Below are 10000 nucleotides of genomic sequence, written 5' to 3' on the forward strand. Positions count from 1 at the left end.
GTGTTTATCTAGTCAATCTTGTCGGCAGACTGCCACTTTTAAGCATATAGGCACTCCTCCAGTCCTCCGGCACCCTACCCTCTCTTAAACAAACAGTAAATAACCTCATCAGCCAGTCCACCATAACTGTACCTCCTTTTTTCAGACATTCTGCATGACATCCATCCAGACCAGGTGCCTTACCTGCTCTCATCTTAACAGCTGCCTTCACTTCATCCTTCCTTATTTCTCCTCCATTTTCCTCACTCATCACGGTCATTTTCTTAGCGCTTCCCACTGCAACTACCTTTCCCTCCCTATCCTCCTTCACATTTAGTAGTTCTCTAAAATACTCTGACCACCTTCTTCTCACTGCCTTCTCTTCCATTATCATCTCTCTATCAGTACTTTTTACCTTTTCTTCTCTACTTGATTTGCCTCCTCTTCCTCCTCATCACATCCTGGGGCTTTGTTATTCCTCAGCTCCTTTATGCTCCTTTTTGCCTCTGCTAGTGAAGGCTCCTTCACCTCATTCTCGATTTCTCCTCCTCTATCTCCTGCTATCTGTTGGCATGGTGGTATAGGGTTCACTGGGTCTTGCCTGTTCAAAAGTACCTTGAAGTAATGCAGCCACTGGTTTAGCAATTCTTCCTCGCCATATACAATTTCTCCGTTGTCTGTTTTAACCATCCAATTGCGTGCCTGTAAGCCCTTCTTGACTACATTTAGTCTCTTATGATGTTCTCTAATCTTTCCTTCTTTTCTGTCCCTTTCTATCCTATGAAGTTCTCTCTCCAGGTGTTTATTCTGTTTCCGTTTGAACAATCTTTTTGCCCTACTTCTGCATAAGGTTAAACTTTCACCACTTTCTTGGTCATCTGTATTCCGTAGGTACTTCTCTCTTATTATTCTTACCTCTCTGGAGGCCTCTCTACATTCTTCATCGTACTATTCTTCTTTTCTTCTCTTTGTCTCATGTCCAATAATTTCTTTTGCGGACTCAACAACTATATCTTCTATGTTCTTTAGAATACTGTTCACATCCTCCTCCACCCCCTCAGACAGGAGATTCAGTACATCAAACCTGTTATTTAATTCATTCTAACTCTTTCTTGTTGTAATTCATTGGTATCAAACTTTCTTATTGGCTCATTCCTGGGAGTTCTCTTTGTCTGCAGTTTTGCCTTGATTTGACCTACGACCATATGGTGGTCTGAATCACACTCCGCGCCTGTGAAAACTCGAACATCCTGTAGTGCACTTCTGTGTTTTCTGTGGATTAATATATGATCTATCTGATTGCTAGTCCTTCCATCTGGGGATATCTAAGTCTGCCTATGGATGTCTTTGGGGGGTGAAATACGGTACCCCCCATGATCATGTTATTCATTAGTGCTAGTGATGCTAGTCTAATTCCATTATCATTGCAATTTTGATGTAGGCTTTCCTTCCTTATAGCTGGTCCAAATGTGTCCATTTCTTTGCCGACCTTGGCATTCATATCGCCTAATATAATTATTAAGTCGTGTTGTTGAACTCCATCATACACTTCCTTAAGGCACGTATAGAAGTCATCTTTATCGCTGTCATCTTTGTCTTCAATAGGTGCATGTGCTGTTATTAATAACATGTGGAACCATTTACATTTGGTCCTGATTTTAGCTATTCTTTCACTGATAGGAGTGAATGTCGGTAAAGTTCTGATTACTTTATCACGTATGCAAAAACCAAGACCAAGTTCATGTATTCCATCATGTTTTCCACTGTGCAAGATGGCGTAGCTGTCTATTTTGACTTCCCCTTGTTGTGGCCACCTTATCTCTTGCAATGCAGCAATTTGGATGTTGTATCTGCTTAGTTCTTCTATAATCTCCTTAGCACTTCCAGTCCTGAACATTCCATGTAGCTATTTTGAAAGGTCTTCTCCAACTCGTTATCCCGTTCCTCGCCTGGTCGTCATCATTAGCTCCGTTTATCCGAGGCATAATTTCAGTTTCCGTAACAAGTTTCTTTAAGATAAGCAGGTTGTTAGCCTGCCTATCCGAGCTGGGTTATACCGCCCGGCACTCGGTCATTGGACGTACATTCAGTAGAAGCAGGGACACCACGAGCAGGTAGTACGCCAACTATTAGGAAGCAGAGGCTAAGTAGCCCAACTTAATTCTAGCTTAGACTATGTATTGCGCTTGCATTCCCTTCGTCCCCTATACATTTATATATATATACATATACATACATATATATATATATATATATATATATATATATATATATATATATACTGAAGATGTTATATACGAAAGTACTTACTGTCTACAAGTTTCCCCTTTCCTGTGGTTATTTTGCATATATATATATATATATATATATATATATATATATACATATAAATATATATATATATATATATATATATGTGTGTGTGTGTGTGTGTGTGTGTGTGTGTGTGTGTGTGTGTGTGTGTGTGTTTAGTGTATTTCTGGGTGGAATAATAAGAAAATTGATGAAAACGTGAAAACAGGGAGAAGAGATTGATATAGAAAGACTCAGCTCCTCCAATACAGTGGCATAGCAAGAATGTGGGCGAGGGGGTAGGAGGGATTAGGGAGGGTTAGGGAGGGGACCGTCTTAGAGGGATTATCTGGTCCCTTGGCTAGGGATGAAGAAGAGGCCAGTGTTAAATCAATGCTCGTGAGATTATTATTATTCTTTTGTAATAGCTTAGGAATTCGTTTTTTTAAAATACGTAATGTAATATATTGTATGGAAATTGCTGGAAAAGCATTTAAGAAGAACTATTTTAAATTTGAACATATCGAGTCGTTTTATGCAAATGTCAGCATTGTGACCTTCCATCCAAGCGACATGACGTCACACTAAGCTCTGTCTTCATCGACAGGCTTAACCTAAGCTGAATAAAACCCTCTGATTAATGAAAACAATACATCCTGAAAGCGGCACTCCAGTAATTACAGGATTGAGAAAAAGTGCGAAGTATTCTTATTTAAAAGCAGTTCTGACTAGGACGGAGATTGTAATTGAAACAAGAAAGTGAACAATGTGAAGAAGCAGATACTGGGCTGGATTGGAAAATGTATGCATATAAATGAAACAATGAATAAGCGGATGAATAAATGAATAAATAGATAAATAAACGAATGAATAAATGAATAGATGAGTAAATAAACAAAATATAAAAAGATTATTAAATAAATGAATGAATTGATAAAAAGATAGATAAACAAGTAAATGAATAGATAAGCAAGTAAGTGGGTAAGTAAAAAAATAAAAAATCAATATACACATAAATATGTAAATGAATAAACCAAATAGGTAAATATGTAAATACATAAAAATAAAAATATTTAGATCTATTTCTGTGTTTTAAATTTCACAAGACCTTACTGGTTGAAAAATACTTTTTCATTCTTTCTCGTCGTGTGGGCTCACATTTCTCTACCAAAATTATTATCATCATTATTATTTTTCTTTTTACTATTTCGGACGATTCTTTTTGTGTAAGGGGGGAGGGAAAGCTCGATATATTTCAGACGAGTACTCCAGCTTGTCCATATTGACCGTAGTGGAGTGGGTCGTTCTTCCCACTCCCGATGGCCCGAAGAACTTCGCGAACGTGAGTTTATGTTTTCTTCGAAGGTGGACAAAAGAAGGGTTCCCACTTCTCCAAGCCCTTCAAGATCACACCTGACGAGGGCGAGGTAGCTGGAGGGTGACCTCAAGTCGGCTAACAAGCAAAAGGACCAAGCAATCTTGAGTCTCGACTTCTGGGTTCTTTCCTTCGGGAGTTGGCAGAGTTTCTTCTTATGGTTTGCTGTTGCGGGACGGTGTCATTATGGGCTATTTTGGTGTCAATGGGAAACGAGCCTTTTGTTTACTTACCGTTGGGGGGTCGTCACGGGGATAAACGAGGGCGCCAGGAACAAAAGGAAAAAGAACAAATCAGTACGAAAGAGGTTGATGGCTACGCCGCTTCGATCTTGTTGCTTCTCTTTCACATTCTGTTCTTTTGTTGGAATCTCTTTCTGTGCTGGTGTGCCTGTCTCGCTTCCTCTTGGTCGCCTTTTATATCTCTCTTTGCACCTCAACTACTCTCTCTAAAACCTCTTTTTTTCTCTCCTTTCTTCTCTTTTGGCCTTTCCATCTCTCTGTCTATATCCTCCAGGATGTCTTTGTCTGTTTGCCTGTCTGCCTGTTTGTCTGTTTCCTGTCTGTTGGTCTTGTTACTTCTTTCCTGAGTCCATTCTCTGTGTTGATATATTTTCAATTCATTTCCTTCCCCTCTTCACCTTTCTTTCTTTATTTCTTGCTTTTGCTGTTTTCTTCCGTGTTTCCATTCTTCTCTTCTCCTCTTCAGTCCTTCCCAGCTTTGTTTATTCTCCCCCCACGATGTCTTTCCATTCTTTTAATCTTTTTTTTTTTATCCCGTTTCTCTTCCATCTACTCCCATTTCCCCCCCAATGATGTAAAAGCTACAGAATAAATGTAATCTCGGATATGTTTCCGTAATAGTGGCCGTTAGTTATGACAGCGAGGCCCGCTTTCCCTAATCTATTTTCTCTTTGTGTTTTTCTCCCTAACTCTTTCCATCCGGTCCGACTCTCTTTTTTTCTCTCTTTTTACCTCTTTGGCGATGTGCACCTCTTGGTTTGATGTGACCCCACACTTGATGCTCTCTTTTGAAACAAGAAGTGCTCAAGGTATGAACCCTCTGGGAAAGTGCAACAGCGAACCAAGACAAACACACACACACACACACACACACACACACACACACACACACACACACACACACACACACACACACACACACACACACACACACACACACACACTCGCACTTCTGCTTACATACATATATACATTCATGCACATATACATATACATATAGATATACATATATCTATATCTATGTCTATCTATCTATACACACACACACACACACACACACACACACACACACACACACACACACACACACACACACACACACACACACACACACACACACACATATGTATATATATATATATATATATATATATATAAATATACACATAGATTTACATCAACATATATATATATATATATATATATATATATATATATATATTATATACATATATATAAGATAATTTCTTTTGGCAGTAGCGCACGGGTTCGTATCCCGTGCTCTACTGCCAAAAGAGATTATCTGATTGATGTCGCTGTCCACTAGCGAATTTCTAAAAAAAAAAAAAAAAAAAAAAAAAAAAAAAAAAAAAATATATATATATATATATATATATATATATATATATATGTATATTTATATATATGTATATATATATATATATATATATATATATATATATATATATATATATATATACACTTATATACATACATACATATACCAAGGCTTTTTCACCCTTACAAGGGAGGTAGCTAAAAAGGAAAAGGCATAAAATCATTTCCACCTATTCCATCCCTGAATACACTCCACACCCCTCCACCCTCCCTCTTATCTTAGTACCTCCTGGATGACACATATTATGCAGATGCGAATAAATTACAAAAACACGTGATTCACAAAATGTGTAATAAAACCACTTGGGAAATAAAATGAAAGGTGACCGAACGTTTTCGTCTATTTAAGACATTTTCAAAGGTACAGAGTAAGGAAACAGTGACAATATATATACAAAAGAAGCACACAATGGGGGAATTAGGACAGGTGTATGGTGACCTCACTCTCTCATCACTGCCGGACGTTTGAGCCGGCTACTGTCAACAATATCGTATGATATAAAGTTATCTAATTTATACATTCCCATACTCATATTCATGTTGTTCTCAAATGAAGCTTTTATATAACATGATTCTATGATATTCCTCTCCTTAATGTCCTTAAGACAATTTTCTTTCTGTTATCCCAATCAGTGCAATGATTAAAATCCCTTAAATACAAAAACAACCCACTTGAAACTTACTCTGTTCTGATGTTATATTTATGTTGGTTTATTCCCAATTTCAAATCCTTGTCTGTTTGTCCAATATAATTAAAGTTACAATTTTTGCAAGGGATACTATAAACACAGCCTACACTACAAGCAGGTGAATTTTTAATCAACCTGTTTTTAACAGTGTTGTTATTTTTAAAGACAACTTGGACACCAAATTTATTAAAAATACGCGTTAAACTAACAAAATTTTGATAAAAAGGGAGGGTTGAAATATTCTTAAAACTGAATTGCTGATTATGAGTAAGACTATTAAAAGATTTCTTTGCTGTGTTTTGAGCTACGTCAATTAAGTGTTTTGGATATTTCAATATATTACCAATGTCATAAATGGTTTCAATTTCTTGGTCTAAAAATTCTGGGCAGATACATATTCATATGCATATGCATATACATATTCATATACATATGCATATACATATTCATATACATATTCATATACATATTCATATACATATTCATATACATATATATATGTACATATTCGTGTATGTGTATATGCATGTGCTACTGCGTTCATTTGAACATGTGCGATGAATTATGAAACCTACGAACAAAAGAATATCGTTTTGTTGCGATGAAGCAATTTCGTTCGCTAAAATAGATTTTTGTTACAGAACTATTGCATATAGAAATATAGCAAATATTCACCGGAGAGCGATTGTGTTTGAATAGGTGTGATATAACATGGGTCAATTTGATTTGTCCGTAATATTAGGTTACAATGTGGAGGGGATCATTCAAACCCTATTTTGAAGGGTTTGATTATATATATATATATATATATATATATATATATATATATATATATATATATATATATATATATATATGTATATATATATATATATATATATATGTATATATATATGTATATATATACAATTTTCTTATTTCACTTTTCAACTATTTTTATTTTTCATTTACGTATCTATTATTCATTCATTTATCTATTTATCTATTTTCTAATTATTTACCAATGTATCTGTATATTAATTTGTTTTTATTAACTTAATAAATTATTTATCAATTTGACTTTTTATAGATATATATGCTTACCTATTCATCTCATTGATTTATTCATTCAACAATCAATTGATTAATTGAATAATTAATTTATTTGTTTATTTGTTTATCTATTTATTCTTATTAATATATTTCTTTTTAGGTGTGACCCAATGTCACTCATTAGGGCTTTCTTGAAATCACCAATAGGGTTATATTTAGCCCTTGGGTGGGACGGGGAAGTGGGCTAGGTTACATATATGGCTTAAATTAGCCTGAGGAAGCCCCACTACAGCTACGGATGGGGCTTGTCAGTCAACCCCAAGTTAACTCCTTTCACGCCGATGACGTCATTCTGGGGTTCAGTGCCTGAGGTTTAACTCAACTTAGAGGAGAACTGAGTAATAAACGGGTTAAAGAATTGAAGGGTTCAGTGTGTCGTTAGGTTCGACGGGGTCGATGGAGCAAATGGAATTACACTGATATCAGGTCAAACGCTCGATAACTCTGATGAGGAGCATCTGGTAAAGATAAAAGAAGAAGTGAAAAAATAAGTAAGCAAAAAAGGGAATAACTAGATAAATAGATAATTTAACAAATTAACAAAGATAGATGAACAAATTAATATATAGAAATAAACAAGTGAATAGATAGATAAACAAATAAATGAGTAAATAAACAAATAAATAAGTCAATGAACACAGATGAATTGATATATTAACAGATAAATGGAGGTAAATAGATGAATAGATAAGGAAGAATAAGTGAATAAATATGTAAATGAATATAGAAAATATGGAAAAGGAGAGTTGGCTTGTGATGGTAAATTGAAGATGATATATGGAATAAATCTGATAGAAGTTATTCAAAAGTTCCATTTTGCTTTGAGTTCATTTCTCTCTATTTCATTGCTAGAAAGGTGCAGATCATTTCCGTCAGATCAACGGATACAGTTCCATTTCTAACCTGACTGCAACGAGATTACAGGTATATTCAATTGATGCTTTTCTGGTGATAATGTTCACGTATGCGTGACCTGCCATCGCCGTTTGAACTTCATATGCAAACATTTTACATATATCCCATACACACACATACAAGCCCACACACACACACACACACACACACACACACACACACACACACACACACACACACACACACACACACACACACACACACACACACACACACACACACACACACACACACACAATGTATTGTGGTATATGAACTAAAAGAAAAACAGGGATTGGCGAGGTTCATGAAAGAAAAAGAAGAAAAAGAGACAGCAGTAGGAATCCTAAATGAAATTCAAGGGGGAGACCGAGATGCAAGCAAAGACCTGGACGAGACATATAGAATCGGTCGCTATTCTAAGGATAGAAATCGACCTCTAAAGATAAAATTAAGGTTACAGATGACAGTAGAAGACATATTTGAAAAAGTAGGCAACTTGGCAAGGAGTGAATAGTATAATAAGATATGGATAAAAAGAGAAATGAATACTGAGGAATTAGAAAAAGAAAAGTCACTAAGAGAAGAAGCAAAGGAAAAAACTCGAAGAGAACGGACACAGAAAGCAAGGAATTCCATTGGAGAGTAATCGACATGAGATTGAGGAAATGGCACATCAAAACGAAAAAACCAAAGATAGAAAAAAATAATGGAGGAAGAAGAAAATTAAAAGTGGCCTATACTAACATTGACGGATTAATTTCAGGTCTGAACGAACCCAATGGTTACCTGCTAGAAGAAAAACCAGGCATAATGGGAATTGTAGAGACTAAACTAAGAGGTGAAATACCATCCATCGATATTGGACAAGGACTATATAATTACTGGATAAAAACAGGGACAAGAAACAGGGAGGAAGAATCATGTTCTTGGCCAAGAAAGACTTAAACTTGGCAAAAATTGCGGAGGGCAAAGGTAATGTTGAACTGATCATGATAAAAGTCGAAGACAAGAATATAAAAAGTAGATAGTTTGTGGTGACCTATGTGCCCCCAAAAACGAACGCTTGGAAGAACAAACATACAAAAATGCTAGAAGATACAAGGAAATCACTAAATGAGATACTAATGGGCAGGGGTAATCTGGTAATTATGAGGGACTTCAATTGCAAAGAAATTTGTTGGGATAACATGACAGTGCTAGGAGGAGATGACTTGTGGGTTAATGTACTGCTGGACATGACCATGGAATACAAAATGACCCAATGAGTCAGTGAAAACACCATATACAGAAGCAATGAAGAGCCGTCGAAACTAGATTTAATATTTACAAAAGAACCTGAAATTGTGGACAAAATCCATTACAAGACACCAATTGGAAAGAGTGACCATATATTCATCGAAACTGTACTAAAGGAATAGATAGATATGGAGAGAAATGAAAAGCATAGGAAAGGAAGATTGATGTACAACAAAACGGACTTTGCAAAACTAAAGATATTCTTCCGGAATGCAAACTGGGAAAAATTCTACATGGAAGAGACAAAAGTGGATGAGAAATGGAATATCTTGATGGAAAATTACAATGAAGGGGTAAACAGGCATGTACCAAGACAAAAGCGAGAGAGAGAGTACATTAAATGTTGGTTCAACAAAAGATGCAGTGAGGCAAAAGACAGAAGGGACAAAGCTTGGAAAAGGTGGAGAAAAGATAAAAAACCTAGTAAATGGCAAATTTATATAAACTATAGAAATGAGTATGTTAATGTGAGAAGAGAGGAGAAAAGGAACCATGAAAAGGATATTATAGATAAATGCAAAGATCAACCCAAACTATTCTATCGATATGTGAATGGTAAACTTAAAAACAAACAGGAAATGGTGAAACTACGCCAAGGGAATATAGAATACACAGAAGAATTAGAAATGGCCGAAGTCATGAACAATCACTTTAAATCTGTCTTCACCAGAGAGAAAATACAAAATTGGGACGAAGATGATAACAAGCAATCTCCACCCATGAATGAGTTTACAACAACA

Source organism: Oratosquilla oratoria, chromosome 6 (assembly GCF_046742065.1).
Source record: "Oratosquilla oratoria isolate Oo_2021 chromosome 6, ASM4674206v1, whole genome shotgun sequence".
NCBI lineage: Eukaryota > Metazoa > Arthropoda > Malacostraca > Stomatopoda > Squillidae > Oratosquilla > Oratosquilla oratoria.